Genomic DNA, 20,391 nt, shown 5'->3' with positions numbered 1-20,391 from the left:
AACTTAGAAGCTCTGTTTTTAGTGCTTTTGCTATCCAGTAAACTGCAATGCCTTAGATACAAGGGTATCTCAGTTTCATTTCCTTTATAAATGGATGAATAAGGGGATTAAATTATTAATAACTTAAAAATGTATAGCCTGCAAAAATATGAAATTGAACACTAAAATGGATGATGATAAGGTACATAAATACTAAAAGGTACCACAGTAATATTGTTAAAGATAAGTATGATTTCAAAAATCTTATAGTTCAGTATCATTAGATTTTACTTTAAATGAATTAATGCTTATGTAAAAACAAAAAAGAGTGGATAATAATACTGTTTTCATTGAAATATTTTATAGAAATACTTTTAATGGATGTGTTATATTTGTTGTACAATCTTAAAAAAACATAGAAAAGAAATAGTTGGCATTTTAACTGTTCTTTTGAAATTATTTTAACACTGAAAAAGTTCTGATGATTGCAAGTTTGCCATTAGAAGAAAAAAATGTAAAAGGAAGGTTCTAGAAACTTTAGTTGGAATTGTGTTGTTACAAGGTAATGCAGTCCATGTTTAGAAGTCATGGTGTTCAAAAAAGTAGTCTTCTTTGTCAGCTTGCTAGAAGTATTGATAAGACATTTACTTTTGTGGATACATGCATCCCAAATAATGATGTATGAAAGATTAATTAATGAAAGTTTGTATAATTAGTGGTAAATCAAGGTATAGATAGATAATTGTGTTATATTTAAATGGACCTTTTTTCTTGTAGAAAAAATGTTACTTGTGTGTTCTGCTATGTGACATTTATTATTTGTGTTAATTTATTTTGCTTCATAGATAGTAGTATTTCTAAATTTGCTAATGATACTAAGAGCTTATTCTATTGAAAATGTTTTTCATAACAACTTTGAATGAACATGAACTTACTTTGTGTGTGTGAGGGTGTAGTATCATGAAGAAGACCAACATTGGAAAAAAAATTAGGCCTGTTAATAACTGGAAGTTCTTGGATATTGGGTGTGAATGTATATTTCTCAGATTGTGACAGTTGTCACAAACAATGAGAAGGAGATACAGAAAGTTATACAAGGAACGAATATTTAATAATTTATAGTTAAAAATACAAAGAAATAATACTCCACTAACACAATAGGCAAGAATACAAAACAATGGGCAAATGATTGTGAGTGCTTTAATGCTTTAAATATTAAGTGTAGGACCAACATGAGTTAATTAAGACTAATAAAAAAAACACTCACTGTAATCTACTTAAATACATTAGAACTGTGAAATTCAAGTTCTTACTTGTATTTCATTGACAAAATAATTTCACTTAAAATTAATTCTTTCTTCTAATAGCAGATCCTATGTTCTGCTAACTATGCTTCATGACTTAAATTGAAGCAAATACTAGAACTTATTTGCATAGGGTAAACATAAACAACTTGAATCACGAGCTTCACAGATAAATCCCTCCAATAAAGTCTTATGGTGCTTGCTCTAGACAAAATTAAAATAAACAAATGAGACTAAAAGCCATTCACAGAAAGTGAATGCCAAACACAACACATGGACTTTAGGAGCTTTCCTTATATAAAATTATAAAAATATACCAACCTACAGGAACATACAATTTTAATTCAAGAACTTTAAGAATTTTCTTTATGTTAGATAAAAGGAAAATATCAACATCTGCTGCACAAGTTAACAAAATAAAAATTCACAGAAAAAATTCCATAAATCTATGTTATTATCTGTAAAATGTGCTCAAATCTGGTAATCCAAGTTACAACACTGCCTTATATATATATTAGTGAACTTTCTCAAGTTCTAGACACAAGAAAACAGTGACGGCACTAGTTAGTTCAACTGGTCAATGGGCAGTGAAGATCAAAGGCTAGTCCACTTGCAGCTAGTGTCAAATTTGTTGACAATCATAACACAGCTTGTTAATTCATTAATTCAACCAACATTGTTATTCCTCTAAGAGAATCACACAAACATGTTTTCTTAATCTTCACCAATTCTTGTTAGTTCTCACAGTTGGCATTTCAATTTATCCCAAAGGTGTTCAATGGGGTTAAGGTCAGGGCTCTATGCAAGCCAGTGAAGTTCTTCCAGACCAACCTCAGCAAACCATGTCTTTATGGACCTCGCTTTGCATGGAAGCATTGTCATGCTGAAACAAAAAAAGGCCTTCCCCAAACTGTTGCCACAAAGTTGGAAGCACACAATTCTCTAGAATGTCACTGTATGCTGTAGCATTAAGATTTCCCTTCACTGGAACTAAAGAGTCTAGCCCAAACCATGGAAAACAGTCCCAGATCATGATTCCTCCTTCACAAAACTTTACAGTTGGTACTATGCATTCAGGCAGGTAGTGTTCTCCTGGCATCCACCAAACAAAGATTCATCTGTCAGACTGCCAGATAGTGGAGCATGATTATTCACTCCAGAAACAAGTTTCCACTGCTCCAGAGTCCAATGGCAGTGTGCTTTACACCACTCCAGTCGACGCTTGGCATTGCGCATGGTGATCTTAGGCTTGTGTGCTGCTGCTTGGCCATGGAAATGCATTTCATGAAACTCCCAATGAACAGTTCTACTGCTGATGTTGCTTCAAGAGGTAGTTTGGAACTTGGTAGTGAGTGTTGCAACTGTGAATAGACGATTTTTATGTGCTATGCACTTCAGCACTTGGTGGTTCTGTTTTGTGAGTTTGTGTGGCCTACCGCTTTGTGGCTGAGCTGTTGTTACTCTTAGAGATTTCCATGTCATAATAATAATACTTACAGTTGACTGGGGCAGACATTTGATGAACTGACTTGTTGGAAAGATAGCATCCTCTGACAGTTCCATGTTGAAAGTCACTGAGCTCTTCAGTACAACCCATTATACTGTCAGTGTTTGTCTATGGAGATTGCATGGCTGTATGTTTGATTTTATGTACTTCTTAGCAATGGATGTGGCTGAAATAGCCAAACCCACTAATTAGAAGGGGTGTCCACATACTTTTGGCCATATAGTATATCTATTCATTGTATCATTTAATGTAATATGAGAAAACTGCTTATTTATGCTTTCTATTTGATCATAAATAAGAATTATTATTATGAGAGGAAAACAAGTTTGTGTTGCATTAAACAAGTTAATTTTAACATTTTTTTTTATATGTGTGCATTTATATATATATAAAATTATTAAACTTATTGTTCAAGGATATCCTGTGTGTATATGATTTTATTTATCTGGCTTCTTTTATTTGTATTAAACAGAAATTGCTGTGGTATGAATCAACTTTTTGCAGCATGCACAGACTAGGCTATGAATTTAATCAGAAGCAAATCCTATGTAGTGTTGTAAACATCTACCACTTTTCAGTTAAGCATGCTTTGGAAACAGACCAAACCAGTAAAATCTAGATTGTGATTAAGGTGAATTATGAAGAAAGAGACCAAGTTGTATATTTGCATTGTAACCAAAACACATTAATAGAGAGAAACTAAATAAATATGATTGGAGTGTATTTAACATAGACATGCACAGTTTTATGGTATGTGACAAGAAAATGCAAATCATTGCAACCTAAAGTATAACTGAGACACATTACGAAGAAATAGCTCAAATTAATATTGTTACTGAGTCATAGTATGATGGGAGGGAAAGACAAAAACAAACCTGCAGGGAAATAAATATAACTAAGATACAGTATGAATACAGAAACCAAATGGATTTGCTATAAACTGTGACACATTGTAGAAACTAACCATTATGGTCTTGCTTATGATTATACAAACTTTTAACTATCAGAACTGTTACGTTATTAACACCTGTTACACGGTGTTGAAGCATGATTATAATTAATTATAAGTGTTATACGATGTTAGAATATATATATACCTTTAAACAAATAAACGTGTGTGTAGCTCCTTAAGGACTTTGAACATTAAAAAAAGGTGTATATATCAAACACACCATATTTCTATGATGTGTTTTGCTCAATCCAGAGCTGTTGAGGCTGGCTGAGATACAAGTTTATCAGTAGTCATGACACAATATATATAAGCCATTTGTTATTACAGTCTTTATGCTATCAGTGCTTTTACAAGCCAGCAAAACATGATTATTAATTTACCAAAGCTACTCGAGGGCTATCTGCACTAGCCATCCCTAACTTAGCAGTGTAAGACTAGAGGGAAGGCAGCTAGTCATCACCATCCACCACCAACTCTTGGGCTACTCTTTTACCAATGAATAGTGTGATTGACTGACACATTATAATACACCCATGGCTGAAAGGGCGAGCATGTTTGTTGTGACGGGGATTCAAACCCACGATGCTTGGATTACGAGTCGATTGCCTTAATCACCTGGCCATGCCAGACCCCTTATTTTGATTACTAGATTATACAAGATTTGCTCAATCCACTGACAAATTCTCTACTTTAGCAACAGATTAGTATTTCAAACTAAGATTCGTGTCTAATGACAAGTATAATTGTTATTAGCTTTAAGGGTATTCAAAGTATATTTTCTGTTTTAGCTCTTTCAGCCTCGTAATCTGAGGGTCGCGGGTTCGAATCTCGGTCACACCAAACATGCTCGTTTTTTCAACCGTGGGGGCATTATAATGTTACTGTGAAAGAGTAGCCCAAGAGTTGGCAGTGGGTGGTGATGACTAGCTGCCTTCCCCCTAGTCTTACATTGCTAAATTAGGGACGGCTAGCGCAGATAGCTCTCGTGTAGCTTTGCGCGAAATTAAAAAAACAAAAAACTGTTTTAGTTGTTATTTTTGCTAACATCAATTAATGGTATTTTGTACCCAGGGAAAATATGAATCATTTGGGTACGTTATTTGAGCAGTTCATAAACTATTTTGGATGGTAATGTTGTCGTTGAATATACTTACTCTTACAGCCAACCAATTTATTAAATCAAAGTTAAAAACCGTGTTTTGATACATGCATTTATCAAAAGAACTCGAGTAGCATAATTCATTATCAAAAATGGGTATAATAACAATTCACAAGGAATTTGCACAATTATGAAAACCTGTATAAATTTATTATAATTTGTTTCAAGTGTCTGTATTTATAATAATAAAAGGGCGTGTCTGTGTGTCCGTGTATGACCGCCATAACTGTAAAAGAAAAGGACCTCGAAATCTGAAATTTTGCGCACATATTGAGCGGACCCTGAAGGTGTGCACTTTTGTGTTATTACTTACCTGCGGATGTGTGCATCTTTTTGTGAGGTAAGCAAGCGAAAAAACACATAGGAAGCAGTATGTGACCTAGAAACCTGAAATTTTGTACCCATACTAAGTGGACTTTGAAGGTTTGCACCTGGCATTATTACTTACCCACGTGCGTGTGCATGTTTTTAATGATACAAGCTAGCGAAAAGCTGCATGAGAAAGAAGTGGCTCCGTATCTAATAAACAAAAGTCACAGGCATACACTTGCGTGTCTGTGTATGTGTGACAGCCATAGCTCCAAGAGGAAAGAACCTAGAAACCTGACATTTTGCACCCATACTAAGTAGACCTTGAGGGGTTGCACCTGGGTATTATTAGTTATTCACGTGCGTGCGCATTTTTTTAATGAGGCAATCTGGCGAAAACGACATAGAAAAGAAGTGGTTCCTTATTTAACAATTCCTAGTATATAAAAAAGCCAGTACGTTTTGGTAAAAATGCATTCTAGCAATGGTTTTTATATCATGTCATTTGGGAATAAAAGTATAACCTAATATTGTTGATAAGAGGCTACATGCTGAAAGTGTAAGATAAATGTTTAAATTACAAAATTAATTGAAGTTAAGCACAAAGCCACACAATGTACTATCTGTGCTCTGGCCACTACGAGCATTGAAACCTAGTTTCTGGCATTTAAGTCTGTAGACATGTTGCTGTGCTAGTGGGGGCACTACATAAATTGATAAAATATTTTTGTTTTCCAATTTAGTGGCTCAGTTAATTAAAGAGACTTGCTTTTATTATTTAAATTTAAAATCAGAGAACAAATCAGAGGGAAGGTTTCCTTAATACACAGGCCATATAGGTTATATTTTTATGATAAAATGGGTGCAGGATACACATACTTGACGTAGTCATCAGGGCCGGCGCAAAGGTACTTGGCGCCCTAGGAGATCCCTTAGATGTGCGCCCCTATTAAGTTTTGATAAGTTAATGTAGGAACTCCATTACTGTATTGTCCATCTTAAGTCTCGAAAAAAACATTTATAACACGTATATTTTCATCTTATGGTTTCATAACTTAATTCATGCAAATAACCAATTTATTATTATAATAATAATTCAGTGAAGAACATATGAATGAAATAAAATTTATTGTTAAGCTTTATTATAAGGTAATCTTTATAAAAAAAGAAAATATACATATTTTAATCATTTAGTTAGTTCTTTTAATCTATTATTATTAGTAGTATTAAATTATTATTATTGTATACACGGTGGAAACATGAGACACAATTTGTATATATAGAGTATATTTTATTTTCAATGAACCCTGGTAGCCTATGGGCCACCGCTAGTTATAGATCACTTGGTGGAAACGTTTAGGGGCCAACACAATGATATTATCTTAAAGGTTCTCTGATACTACTATATTCACAGTCCTTCCATGTTTGACAAATTAAATATGTCATTCTATTTTCTTATAATAACAAATGAGAGTATTGTAGATCACTGTATATAATCAGTAATATTCATATTATTTCCCTAATATTCTAGACTCTAGAGTAAATAATTTAGATGAGTCTATTTTACGTCTTATGAAGGGTAAGTTACAAGTGTTGTATACTGCCTACAAGCATATTCTGCCAAAAAAATGGAAACATGATTGTGAGGTACTTACATCTATGTTCAATAAGTAATATAACTGCAGATGTATAGGAATACAGTTTCCTCATCTTGAAAGAGGTAACTTGCAGATAAATAAAACTATTATTATACATATTACCGTAACTATACGGTATTGGCTGTACTTTAAGCCAAAGTAGGTACATTGAATGAAAATTGCCCGGCAAGGCACTCGACTCGTAATCTGAGGGTCGCGGGTTCGAATTCCCGTCACACCAGACATGCTCGCCTTTTCAGCAGTGGGCACGTTATTATGTGACAGTCAATCCTATTATTCGTTGGTAAAAAGAGTAGCTCAAGAGTTGGGGGTGGGTGATGATGACTAGCTGCATTTCCTCTAATCTTACCCTGCAAAATTAGGGACGGCTACCGCAGGTAGCCCTCGTGTAGCTTTACGCGAAATTCAAAACAAAAAAAAATTGAATGAAAATTCTATTTATTTGTTATTTCGAGTGAACTCTGTTTGATACAGGTGTGCTGATTTTCTGAGGCGATGTCCTTCTTGGTCATCCTTGGGTGTTTCCTGCAAAACTTTGTTTATAAAGCTTTTACTGATATTTTATTTGTTTGCTCAGTAGCCACTTTGATCGTGGCACAGCTTATTGTTGTAGGTACAACAATATTACTAACATTATATAATATAACATCATTATTACTGTATTATATGCAGATACATGAATTTCCATCACAACTTTATATTTCGTGCTTTTGATCTGGCAAATGTGCAAACAAGTTGTTTCAAGTCAAGTTTCTCAGCAATTTCATGTTCTACTGACTGAGTGGAAAGCCTAACAAGACCTTCTTGCGTCATGGTTGACCGTAAATACGTTTTTATCAACTTTAATTTGGAAAAACTTCGCTCACCACTGGCCACAAACACAGTGAGTGTCAACAGAATACGTAAAGCAATAAATACATTTGGAACAATATCTACAAGCTTTTTTTACATATAAATTTCAAAATGTCTTGTGGTGATATATGCTTCTCGACCTGTCTTGCAATGAATTTTAATTCGCTACACAAATTTGAGGCATCAGTATCTTTGTTCACCATGTTGCAAACCTTTTTCTAGTTTTAAGCAGTGCTCCATTAGTTCCTTCGATAATATTGTCTGCATTTTGTGGATAACATAAAGGAAGTCAAACAGAGAACCTACTTGACACATGTGTGTGAATCTTTGTTCAACTGGTTGTATTTCTGCGTCCAAGACTAAAATAAAAACTCACTTTAAAATTTTGCTTGGTGTTCTGAAGTAGTTCATTGTCTGCCTCGTACGTGAACGGCTTGCTCCTTCTTCTAATATGAACTTACTCTGATTCTAATTCTGCTGATATATCCAACTTCTCAGCAAGTTCCTGTGCATTTATTAATGTTTTCTCATATTATTTGTCTTTTGTGCAACTTAGAAGATACTTTTTTTGTTTCTTTCAGCTGTTCAACTGCATCAGGTATATCAAATTCTTTCTCTTGATTTTTTTTGCTAGCTGTATTAACCTTGAACAGAGTACCGTACCAAACAATAAGCGAAACAATAAACTTGAAATTGGAAATTGTATTTGCAAGACCGTGTGCTTCAACCCGTGAAGAATTGCCAGACGATCCCGTAAGGGAAATGTCATCAATTAAGGCATTAAGTATATTACCTAGCTAGTACCGAAGATATTTTAAATCATTGATATGTCACTTAATGTTTGGTACATGACGTTTTAATACATCCCAGCGACGTGTCGAAGCTGAAAAGTACACATAAACATGTTGTACCAGGTCAAATAACGATGTAGCCTTTACACGACCTTTGGCAGCATCTTTAACAACCAGATTTAAAGAGTGTGCACCTCAGTGAACGAACAGTGCTCGTAGATTAATATCCGGTATTCTCCTTTGTTCACCATTTTATTTTCCTTTCGTATTGCTTCCGTTATCATAGTCTTGCCCACACGTAGCTATGACCAGTGATGACATCTCCTGTAACTGATGAACAATGGCGTCTGTTATACCAGCACCTGTTGTATCCTTAATTGGCACAAATCCCTCAACATGTTCTTTGATGCGAGGCTCTGGCTCGCAATTATCAGTGTCTGAAGGTATGCCTACAAATTGAAGCATCATGGTCATTTGTTGAACATGGCTTACATCAGATTTACAATCTAAGATAAATGAATAATACTTAGAAGCATGAGCAGCTGCTAGTATTTCTTTTTTTTATTGCATTGGTTAAGAGCTGAACCAGTTCATTTTGTATATCTTTCCCAATGTACACATGTACACACGTCTCACTGTCTTGTATCTTTCGAGGATGTTCATTTATAAGTGGGTCAAACAAAGCAAGATATTTTACTAATTTCAAGAACTTTCCATTGCCAGACCTGCGCAGGTTGTCATGTAATCCACTGAAAAGTATATTTTGCATAACAAGAATTCTCACCAAAGCATTAAGTCGTTCTAAGATTTGTTACCAATATTTTTCTTGTTGTTTGATATGGTGCATGTTTGTTTCATCAATTGTTTTTTCGTAGTTCAAGTTCTCTCCAGTTTTCAAAATGATTCAAATGTTCCTTACCTCATTTATGCAATGCTAGACTTGCAGATATGTTTTCCCAGTCTCTACAACCTTGATCACCAAGAGACGAAACAGTCTGATAGGCGATAGTAAACAGTTTACAACAGAAGCAAAATACTGAGTCCTTTGACTTGGAATACTGTAACCACTTCCGATGCATTTGTTCGCCATTATCAAGTCTTCTTCTGTAATGAACTGAGGAGAATATTCTTTGTTTATAGTTTTTAGGAAAATTGTATTGCTCAAGTTGTTCTGATCCATGTTCTACCTAGATTAGTCGCAAATGCTCGTCACCTTTGGGCCATGTAGCAGGGTCACTATAGTCCAGATTAGTGGTATTTTCACTTTTATCTTTTTCCAAATCTTGATTCTTACAATCACCACTTTTTTCTATTTCATTATTCAAAAAATATGCATCTTTATTTTGAGAAACTGTGGTGAAAACGGGTGTCTCATTATTTATGTCTGTTTGATCAGCTGAGTGTTCTACATCTGGACATTGTAGACGAAGAAGCTTGAAAAGTGAACCTGCTTGTTTTTTAGTTCAATATCTTTTTCTGCTTTCCTTTTACGATTCTGTGCTCAGGACGATTTTTTTCTACAGCTTTTTCCAGCTATCAAGTAACTGCGTTATAAAAATGATAAAACAAAATAAATTGTAACTTACTGTTTGGCATGATAATCAGCTCTTGATCCTTGTTCCACTGACTACTGCAGGACGAAAACTGAGGTGACGGGTGTAATGACGTCTTGGGCAGCTTGCATTTTCCACTCCGCTCCCATCCACGCCAAATCACGTGGCACGTCATACGTAACACCACACGACCCCACACCCCATCTTCCAGCCCTACCCAAACTCACGTCGCCCGTACCTCTCTCATCCACAGTTGACCTCATCATTCCCATCCTGCCCTGACCTTTCACCTCAGCCAGAAGCGTCGGCTTTGGTTGTGACAGTTAATGTCATTTTCGTAAAATTCTTCCGAATCTTTTTTTTCTTCAACATAACTGTCGTCAGCTGTCATTTCTTCTTTCATAACTGTGTTTCCGTATTTTTACTGATAGTAGGTAATTTTATTCAGGGCTATTCAGACCAGTGAAGCAGATGCACTTGCATCGGTCAGAAAATTAATGTCTCATCTCTATCGGTCAAATTACTGACCAGTCGGTAACCTGATCTTGTCTGTGTCTCCCATAGCCTATGCCAGGTGCTTGGTAGCTGGAAGGATAGAGAGGGAGAATGAATTTGCTGATCTAGAAAAGGAGGGAGGAGGTTTGTACGTCACACTCACCTACCCACCGGGTTCATATTTTAACACGGAGTTAACTGACAGCGGACTATTAATTGTTATAAAGAATTCTGTTCATTAGAACGTGTAATGTAAGGTTAATGTTTTTGTGTATGGATTTCAGCATCTCTTTTGTTATTTATGAATGCGCTCTGATTCTGTTTCATTGAAGTCTGTTCAGATTTTGTGGTGCCCCAGATGTTGGGGCTCTAGGCGAACATCTAGTTTGCTTAGTGGGTAGCGCCGTCCCTGGTAGCCATCTAACAAAAATATGTTAGTAATCAAATAAGTAACTTGTATGCGTGTGTAGGAAGTTTTTATACGTTATTATACCATGCACAAATAAAATTAAGAATATGGAAGTACGGACAACGTTATCATATGCGTAAGAGAAGGATTGATGTAGATACGAATTGTAAGAGACGGTGACGATCTGTTAATTAGTACTTGGGCCAATTACTCCGAGGTCCAGAAAGTCCAGAGATTTTATTTTTAAAGTTGAAATATTAAATTGATTTTTATTAGATTTGTGACAAACACTCCAGAATATGATTTAAAAGTTTGCAATTTCATCATCATCTCTCCGGTGTTATTTTCCTGTATGCATGTATAGTGTTAGTTGTAGAGCCCGCGTATTTACGCATTAGGATTGGACTTAGGAATCATTATTTACTGAAAAAATGGACATTCACGATTTTTATTCCATAGTGCTGTGATAACAAATGTTATATCTCCGATTCACTAACATGTTTATAAAATTACCTTGACACTGAGACAATGCAATGAGCTGTACACTATTATATCGATTCAAAAATATTTGTTGAATATGTTTAATACGAGAGCAAGCCGTCAGGGGCGATTGATCCCCCGAAACCTCGTCAAGATGCACCCTTTAAACTTTTCATTTGAGATTGTATTCATTTATTATGGATCTAAAAATTGGTTTATTCATTCAATTTTGATTTACGTTACAAAACTAAAAATCTGTGACTATCAGGCCTTCGGAATAATTCTAATAAAGGCGGAACCTATGTGTCCCACTAACTATGCTTCGTGACTTAAAATGAAGCAAACTCTGAAACTTATTTGCATAGCGCAAATATAAAAATTCAGAAGCACTGGCTTCACAGATAAAACCTTCCAGTAAAGCCGTATGGTGCTAGCTCTAGACAAAGTTAAAGTAAACAATAAATGAAACTAAAAGTCATTCACGGAAAGTGAATGCCTGTTACAGCAGAAGAACATTAGGATCTTTCCTTATATAAAACGAAAGGAAAGGTACCAACTTGCAGGAACACACGGTTCGAATACTGGGTTGTCAACTCTCAGACAGCAGTGTTGTTTATGTGTTAAGGTTTTATGTGTGAATTTCTTCGTTTGTTTATATACACTTAGAGTATCGGTACCGTCATCATGCGAAGTTTAAAAAATTGTCCCTGATAACCAGGTTTTGCAAGATTCGCGAGATTTACTGGCTCTAACTGAGCAGATAAGTCGATCAGTTTGTAATGTTTTATGAGATCATTCGATTCAAACATCTTTTTTTGCCAGAGGTTGGCATCACGTTTTGTGGAATACGTTTAATTTCGCAGTCATTGTGATGTCCCGTACAGCCGTAATATTGGTTCAGAACTGAAGGTACCTAATTCCACACGTGTGAGTAGTCTAGACAAGTAACTTAACGGTTTTAAGTACCTTAAACATACTCCATTTATGTTATATAAGCTTTGTGATTCACGTTCATAATATCACAACCTAAAAAAGTGTTTCGTACGCAAACCACGAATTTACCTCCATAACCGGTTAAACATTACATGCACAAAAACTTGTAAAATATACCTAATTATCAATATATTTTATTTTTAAATTACTTTAACTGTAAGGGGCTATATCTTCCGAAAAATCTTCATTATGGTATTTATATAACTTTATAAGTGAGATTCGCTAAAATCAGTTTATCTCAATAATTGATTTTTAACATTAATTTGTGACTATTACGATTACTACTCATCCGTTTTTACTTTCTAGTCCAGTGATGTAGCAAGCGAAGTAAAAGGTAAATTATTTTGATTTACCCTATCCGGCACGGCATGGCCAGGTGGTTAAGGCACTCGACTCCTAATATGAGGGTCACGCATTCGAATCCCCGTCACACTATTTCAGTCGTGGGGGCGTTATAATGTGACGGTGAATCCCACTATTCGTTGATAAAAGAGTAGCCCAAGAGCTGGCAATGGGTGGTGATGACTATCTACTTTCCATCTAATCTTACATTGCTAAATTAAGGACGGCTAACGCAGATAACTCTCGTGTAGCTTTGCGCGAAATTCAAAAGCAAAGGAACAAATTAATTTTGAGGTTGCTTGCCCCCAGTGGCTCAGCAGTATGTCTGCGGACTTCCAACGCTAAAAACTGGGTTTTGATACCCGTGGTGGGCATAGATAGCTCATTGTGTAGCTTTGTGCTTAATTCAAAACAACAACAACAATTCTTGAAGTTGCTCTTTCATATGATTGACATAATGCCAAAAAAACATCAGCTGCCTGGTATATTATTAAATTAACGCATTGAGAAGACAAAATTAAGAAAAAGAACCTTTTTTTCAAACTTTTAGCTGTTTTTCTTTTACTTCACCTGTTGGTAAGTCTAGCTGTATATTCTTGTAACATTGGTTCTTTTGTCGGCAGATTCTTTTAAATTATATGGTGAAAATAATTCAACGTTCAGTCCACGTACCAATAATAAATTAGTGTATTTTTTAAATTAAAGCTCCTAGAAGCATCAACAGTTGTACACTCTCGTAAATTATTGAAGGTCTGTGTTACAAATGACGTTCAAACTTAACATTACTAGGATTAACATAAAGGCAACTTGTATAAGTATCTCAGTAGTCGCGATAGCAAACACAGGTTCAATACTTCACGGAAACACATTGACTAATCCACCTCTCTATCTTGAAATAACTATCTACTATTTCGTTGAGTATCTTTCAACTTGCTCTACACTTGCAACAAACCGTTATTGTAGTCTAGCTTTGGATGTACCAAGAAAATCCACTCTAAATCTATTGAAATTTGTAGGCTTTTCTCAATGTTATAATTTACGATCCGAAGTTTTTTCTAAGAAACGAACAAATTATAACACTGAAAAAATAGCTTACAACAACATAGTTTTTAAACATTTCATTTAAATGTAAATATAGAAATATTTTGTGTGCAATACCAATATACAGTGCGAGAGCGACCAAATGCCTGGAATTTCACTGATTCACTCAGAATTGTTTTTACTAGTCCTTATGCCCATGTTCTAATATGATCATTGTGGCTTGAAATCAGAGGTGTTTAAAAGCATTTCAAATCTGTCTTTTATCTTTCACGAGTTGCTGCTGATGTTGAACATGAAGTGGACAAATTAAAAAGAATGCATTAAAAACAAACAAAGCATCGGAATTTAAGTTTTAACGTGACTCTCTTTTATCACATATTTTAGGCCTATTGGTAAGAAATTACGCGCTAATTCTAAACTAATTCAGCTTTTAGCATTAAATGTGTGTCCAGATTACTTTACCCATAGTTCTGTAGCTATCAGGCACACATTTTAAAGGAGGATTCAGTGCAGTCCATGAGATGTCCATATTTATTTAGCGTAAACTCATACCAAGGACTTAAATGTTCCAGGAAAGTTCCCGTAGCTTGAGATATCTGAGCGAATATTTACATGATCGCTGAACCTGAATCTGGCATTGCATTTTGTGTTCGTGCTTTCGTCCTACAGGATAGATATTATTTTCTTTGCATTTGTATTTAATATTAGAATAATAAATAACGCTGAACGTTAAACTTGATACACAATTAAAAACGTTTCTGAAATGTGGTCTATGTGTTTCGAAGTGTACCACGTCTAATACAATGTTAATATTCCATTCACAAGTTAGCGGAATTAACTTGGAACACGTGCTCAGGTACCTAGGGCCAGGTATGTTAATTATTTTTTTGTCTGATACGGAATCCATTTTGGGATAGCTATACAAGTATTTTGGGGAAAATGGAGGGGTTACAACGACACATTAGGACCTCTACAAATTATGGGAGGGGGATATGAACCCTGCAGTAGGAACCTGATATATTATCCTAGTTATAAAAACAACAACATCTCTCTGATGCACATTGAACCGCAAGCTGCAGGTGTATTGCTCAAAATATCGGGTTTTTATCAGTTATAAACAACAGAATATAAACCAAGTTGTTGCCTGGCGACAAACAAGGAAATTCAAAGAGATGGGCGTGGTTTCCCCAAGTAGTTAAAAGGTTTGTTGATTTTCCAGCCCAAGTATAATATAGTCAGTACTACACTAGCGAATCTGTGTGATTTTGGCTCTCATTTACAGGGCTACTATGAGGCAAAATTAATTTCTTTAACGAAGTTAATTAATAAACCTACTTAATTACTTAAATTACTTTAATGTAAATCAATGCCAAATTTAGGATCCACTCTCGGGGAATCTCCATAAAAGTGTTTACGCGAACTTCAGAAGTAGGTTTTTTTGTTTGTTTTTTGCATTTCGCACAAAGCTACCCGAGGGCTATCTGTGCTAGCCGTCCCTAATTTAAACAGTGTAAGACTAGAGGGAAGGCAGCTAGTAATCACCACCCACCGCCAACTCTTGGGCTTCTCTTTTACTAACGAATAGCGGGATTGACCGTAACATTATAACGTCCCCACGGCTGAAAGGGCGAGCATGTTTGGCGCGACCGGGATGCGAACCCGCGACCCTCAGATTATGAGTCGCACGCCTTAACACGCTTGGCCATGCCGGGCCGAGTTACTCAAGAGTTGATGGTGAATGGTATTGACTAGTTGTCTTCCATCTAGTCTATCATGAATCACAATAGTAGTTCAAAATAAGGTTCGCAAGAAATTGCACAAAAGCCTAATAGAACTTTCGGGCAAAAATTACCTTGAAAAGTAAAGATTAAGTTCAAACAACACTTTAGTTTCTTTTGAATTTTGCGCAAAATTACACAAGGACTATTTGCGCTAGCCGTCCATAATTTTGCAGCGTAGGACTAGAGGGAAGGCAGCTAGTCATCACTACCCACCACCAATTCTTGGACTACGCTTTTGCCAATCAATAGTGGGATTGGCCGTCACGGCTGAAAGGACGAGCATGTTTGGTGCGACCGGGATGTGAACCCGCGACCCTCAGATTACGAGTCGCACGCGTTAACACGCTTGGCCATGCCGGGCCATGGATACTACACATCCGTTTTAAATTTCTATTCCAGTGATGTTGCAAGCGAAGTACAAGGTAATTTATTTTGAGCAAGAGCATGTTAATTTACAATACTATTTTAAGGCTCAGAATTATCTGTATAATAACCGAGTTAGTTCTTCTAGCTCCCAAAAGTAAATGTTTCTGCTATAATACACGAACAGACTTTCCAAATCAAACAAAGACTGGGCAAGTAGTATCAGGAACTACTATTTTAAAGCGTACAAAGTAAAAACAATGCAACTTTTCATGTGGGGGTGGTGTAAATTACTGTCTCCGTGAAGTGCCACCACAAACGATGATAGTCACTTTAAAAGTAAGCTAAGTTACATTGTGACTATAGTTATAAAGACCTGAATTGTTGCTATGACACTTAGGTTTGGTTTATTTTGAATTTTGCGCAAAGCTACATGACGGCCATCTGCCCTCGCCGTTCCTAATTTAGCATTGTAAGACTAGAGGGTGTGTGTTTGTTTTCTTATAGCAAAGCCACATTGGGCTATCTGGTAAGCCCACCAAGGAGTATCGAACCGCTAATTTTAGCATATTAAATCCGTGGACATACCGCTGTACTAGCGGGGGCAAGATTTGAGGGAAGTCAGCTAGCCATCACCACCCACTGCCAACTCTTGGACCACTCTTTTACCAACGAATAGTGGGATTGACCTAAACATTATAACGCTCCCACGGCTGAAAGGGCGTGCATCTTTGGTGTGACGGGGATTCGAACCCGTGACCCTCGAATTACAAGCTGAGCGCCTTAGCCTCTAGAACAACTATCATTCGAACATATTACACTTTTCTTTCCATTTTGGGCCTGGCATGGCCTAGCGCGTATGGCGTGCGAGTCGTAATCTGAGGGTCGCGTATTCGCATCCCGGTCGCGCCAAACATGCTCGCCCTCCCAGCCGTGGGGGCGTTATAATGTTACGGTCAATCCCACTATTCGTTGGTACAAGAGTAGCCCAAGAGTTGGCGGTGGGTGGTGATGACTAGCTGCTTTCCCTCTAGTTTTACACTGCTAAATTAGGGACGGCTAGCACAGATAGCCCTCGAGTAGCTTTGTGCGAAATTAAAAAACAAACAAACAATCAAATTGGAGAGGCGTGTCAGCGAGTTACCACCCGTTCTTCTGTGGGTCAGCGGTAAGTTTACGGACTTAACACTAAAACTCGGAGTTCGATTATCCGTGCTGGACAGAGGGTAAGTTGCCCATTGTGTAGTTCTGCGCTAAAACAATCAAGACAAGACACGATACACTACAAGAGTTACTAATGTATTTCAGCATTAGTTGGCACCCAACATTTGTGTATTGCTCATTCACCGATTAATTACTTCTTTTGGTTTACTTTTCTGTCAGTAAAAATCGCTAACAAATTATATGTGTCAAGGGTGCGTCCCTAGCTCAAAAGTTTGAGTGCCGGTATGCTGATGTCACTACTGCCGTTAAACAGAAACAACAATAATATTATAAATAAATAAAACTTTTTTTCACTAATTACTTTTCTAATGAACAGAATACACTGAATCGCGTTTCTGTTGAAGTAAAAGTGTGAACTTTATTACATGGTAATTAATAAGATAGTGCTGGATGCGAAATAACTACCTTAATCGGTAATAATTTTTATGTGACTGGAGCGAAACAAAGTTCAACTAAGTCTAGTGCGCGTCGATAATGTATGTACACTTGGGAGTGCTTAGCAAATGCTTATTAGGAAAAAAAAGCAACAAACTGAGCACCATTTTCTGAAGATGGTCAAACTAATCGAAGTTTTATACAGTCATTACAAAGTTTGTAATTTGGTGACTAGTACGCTGAGGGTCGCGGGTTCGAATCCCCGTCACATAAAACATGCTCCCCTTTCAGTCGTGGGAACGTTGTAATGTTACGGTCAATCGCACTATTCGTTGGTAAAAGAGTAGCCCAAGAGTTGGCGGTGGGTGGTGATGATTAGTTGCCTTCTCTCTAGTCTTACACTGCTAAATTAGGGACGGCTAGCGCAGATAGCGCTCTAGTAGCTTTGCGTGAAAATAAAAAACAAACAATTTTGTTATTTGGTAGTGCACCATTTTTTTTTGTTTTATATGAACTTTTATTTTACGTCGTTAATTATGTTTGATTTTGTAAACCATGTATGCGTGGTGAAATAAATAATTGGTGTGCTAATTATTTAAAAGATAAATATTTATTTTCTCTTTTGTCATTGACTTAAAATTATTCAAATATTTTTATTATAATCATAAACAATAACAAAACTACACGTGTACACTTCCGAACCCTACTTGGTATGTGTGATGTCATATTTTGTCTTCATTATATCGGGTGTTTGTTTAACTGCTATTCTACAGTATTAACTTAATTGACTTAAATAAGTTGTGTCCCGCTGGTACAGCGGTAAGTCTATGGAGTTACAACGCTAAAATCAGGAGTTTGATTCCTCTCAATGGACACAACAGATAGTCCGTTGTGGCTTTACCATAAGAAAACACACGCTCACTTAAAAAAAGCTAATTTCTTCCAAGATTGTGCATCATTTATTAAGTTACTCATATGTGAACGAGTTTAACTTTTTTACTGGGCATGATGATCCTTATAATTTCACTTAGCGAAATTTAGGGTTTCATCACATAGTCTTGGCCCGGCATAGCCAGATGGTTAAGGCACTCGACTCGTAATCCGAGAGTCGCGGGTTCGAATCCCCTTCACACAAAACATGCTCGCCTTGAGGTATTATAATGTGACAGTCAATCTCATTATTCGTTAGTAAAAGAGTAGCCCAAGAGTTAGCGGCAGGTGGTGATGACTAGCTGCCTTCCCTGCAGTCTTACACTGCTGGCCCGGCATGGCCTAACGCGTAAGGCGTGCGACTCGTAATCCGAGGGTCGCGGGTTCGCGCCCGCGTCGCGCTAAACATGCTCGCCCTCCCAGCCGTGGGGGTGTATAATGTGACGGTCAATCCCACTATTCGTTGGTAAAGAGTAGCCCAAGAGTTGGCGGTGGGTGGTGATGACTAGCTGCCTTCCCTCTAGTCTTACACTGCTAAATTAGGGACGGGCTAGCACAGATAGCCCTCGAGTAGCTTTGTGCGAAATTTCCAAAACAAACAAACAAACTTACACTGCTAAATTAGGAACGGTTAGTGCAGATAGCCCTCGTATAGCTTTGCGCGAAATTACAAACAAACAAATAAACACATAGTCTCTGAAATACTATTTAGGTTTTTGCGTTTGCAAGTTTTCAATGGATGAAAAACTAAAAGTCGAAAAATTGAAGAGTGAGTCCGGCGTCAGTCTATAACAGGGGTAGTGTGTAGGTTAAGGTGGGCCATACAGGATATTGGGGGAGGGATTTGCCGTCAAGATGTGTTTACTACGAGATCGAGGTGACAAAGGTAAATTTTGGGATGGCTATAGCCCTCCCAAAGACCCTCTTTATCACTGCTCCTGGTTCTATAATAAATTTAAATTCGTTTTAATGAAAATTAGTGGTTTTAACATATAATTACAATACTCATTTCAACAGTGAGAAAAACACTAAGAAAAGATTTTTTTTAATTATGGGCTAAATTTTCCAAAGAATAAAGAAAAGTTACTTGCGCACTTTTCATCAAAATTTTCGGTGTATTGGTTATTAATGCTTCAAGAGCTTTCAACATTTTATATTGCATATGTAAAAATAGCATTTCAAAGAAATTTTTGTCGCTTTTCTTAGAATACAGTTTACGGATTTTGGTATTTGACGAAAGTTCTCTTCAGGTGTGATTTGTAGGAGACAAAGGATATATCAGAAATGCTATTTTACAAACCTGTTAATCTGAGTCCGAAATGGACAAATCAAGAGGAATTTAAAAAACAACACAAAAAGGTCTGCTTATATGTGATTTTTATCATAAATGTTAAGGGTATTGGTTTTATAATGTTTCACTAGCTTTTGTAATACAATTTGGCCCAGCATGGCCAGGTGGGTTAAGGCGTTCCACACGCAGTCTGAGGGTTGCGGGTTCGAATCCCGGTTGCACCAAACATATTCGCCCTTTCAGCCGTGGGGGCATTATAATGTGACGTTCAATCCAACTATTCATTGGTAAAAAAGTAGCCCAAGAGTTGGTGGTGGGTGGTGATGACTAGTTGCCTCCTCTCTAGTCTTACATTGCTAAATTAGGGACGGCTAGTGCAGATAGCTCTTGTGTAACTTTGCTCGAAATTCAATAACAAAACGTAATACAATTTTAGAAAGTAATTATTTAAGAAATAAACACGTTAGCACATTGTTTTTCGTTTTGATTTCAGCTATTTGTAAAATATACTTACACAAAATTAAAAAGAGGCATATTATCAGGAAAAATGATGTGTTATTATTTACTGTTATTTGTACTTTTAGCTATACGTAGATGATAAAT

At 36.5% G+C, this 20,391-nt stretch overlaps 1 protein-coding gene across 1 annotated transcript in view; it reads left to right on the top strand.

Annotated features, from left to right (window-relative positions):
• Positions 1 to 20,391, top strand: part of LOC143249586 (DNA-binding protein RFX2-like) — a 114,125-nt gene that overhangs the window by 12,511 nt on the left and 81,223 nt on the right. The gene's annotated exons all lie outside the window — the stretch shown is intronic.

The sequence above is a fragment of the Tachypleus tridentatus genome, chromosome 4, assembly GCF_004210375.1.
Source record: "Tachypleus tridentatus isolate NWPU-2018 chromosome 4, ASM421037v1, whole genome shotgun sequence".
Taxonomy (NCBI): Eukaryota; Metazoa; Arthropoda; class Merostomata; order Xiphosura; family Limulidae; genus Tachypleus; species Tachypleus tridentatus.
Note: the sequence above shows the minus strand (reverse complement) of the source record. Positions and strands in the feature narration are given on the sequence as shown.